Raw genomic sequence first — 1,153 nt, 5'->3', positions numbered from 1 at the left:
CTAGGGGTCAAGAAGGGAGAGGGCAGTGTTTCCACTGCGGACCCAGGAGGGAACCCAGGGGTGGTGCGCTGAGGAGGGCGGCCCCGAGGACCCGCCAATCAGGCGCGAGGCAGCGCCCGGCTCAGGAGTCGACGTCAGCGTTCGAGTTCCAGCCCCGAATGAATCAGCCCAGCTCCAGCCCAAGTCCTGCTGAAGACGGACCCCGCCCCCGGAACCGCAGCTGCCACCGGCCTTAAAGGGGCGATGCCACTCGGGCGCTAACGACGCAATTAAAAGGGCAATTCCATTGACCAACCGTTTTACGACAAACTAACCTGCGGCAGGCAGCGTAGCCTACCTTTTCTCACAGAAATCGAACACTAGGAATCCTACTCGATAGGTGGCACGCATTGCGGAGAGAAACTTCGCGTCGGGGGGAACCCTAGGGTGTGCCCCTCGGGGACTGCATGCGGTCTATATCTTTCCCGGCGGCCGTCCTCCTCCCGGCCGCAGGGGGCGCTGAGGAGCCTGCCTCGGGGCCGCGTGCTGATTGGCTCCTTGGGAAACAGACGAGCCTGGACGTTGGGCCGGGCGGGCATCGCCTCTGTCGCGTGGGTGCCCGGCGTCGCGGACCTTTCTCCAGGTTGTTTTCGGGCTGTGATTTGATAACCGCCGCCGGGTGGCGTGGAGCGTCCCGAGACTTCTTCCTTCATTGCAGCCCCTCTTCTTTGAGTTCCAGACTGAAGTTTGAGGAACTCACCACTTGGCTGAAATTAGGATCCAGATTTCCCAAACTTGCTTCGGAGGAAAAAGCCCTAATGATAGAGGACAGTGAATTCCTAGCTTATGGTCCGCCATTTATTTTAAGTTCCTTACTTTGTCTTAAAAATGAGAAATTTTGCATTTTCTCATGGTGTATTGTTTGTTTTGATTAAAAAGGTAGGCCAGACACGGTGGCTCACGCCTGTAATCCCAGCATTTTGGGAGGTCGAGGCGGGCTGATCACCTGAGGTCAGGAGTTTGAGACCAGCCTGACCAATATGGAGAAACCCCGTCTCTACTAAAAATACAAAATTAGTTGGTGGTGGCGCACGCCTGTAATCCCAGCGACTCGGGAGGCTGAGGCAGGAGAATCGCTTGAACCCGGGAGGCGGAGGTTGCAGTGAGCCAAGAT

General features: G+C 57.2%; 1 protein-coding gene across 1 annotated transcript in view; it reads left to right on the top strand.

The window, feature by feature from the left end:
* Positions 1-546: 546 nt before the first annotated feature.
* Positions 547-1,153, top strand: part of EXD1 (exonuclease 3'-5' domain containing 1) — a 57,995-nt gene continuing 57,388 nt past the window's right edge. Inside the window, exon 1 of the mRNA XM_011956677.1 lies at positions 547-828. The gene's annotated coding sequence lies outside the window, so the exon portion shown is untranslated. The remainder of the gene's footprint in view (positions 829-1,153) is intronic.

Source organism: Colobus angolensis, unplaced genomic scaffold, assembly GCF_000951035.1.
Source record: "Colobus angolensis palliatus isolate OR3802 unplaced genomic scaffold, Cang.pa_1.0 Scaffold420, whole genome shotgun sequence".
NCBI classification, from domain to species: Eukaryota; Metazoa; Chordata; class Mammalia; order Primates; family Cercopithecidae; genus Colobus; species Colobus angolensis.
Note: the sequence above shows the minus strand (reverse complement) of the source record. Positions and strands in the feature narration are given on the sequence as shown.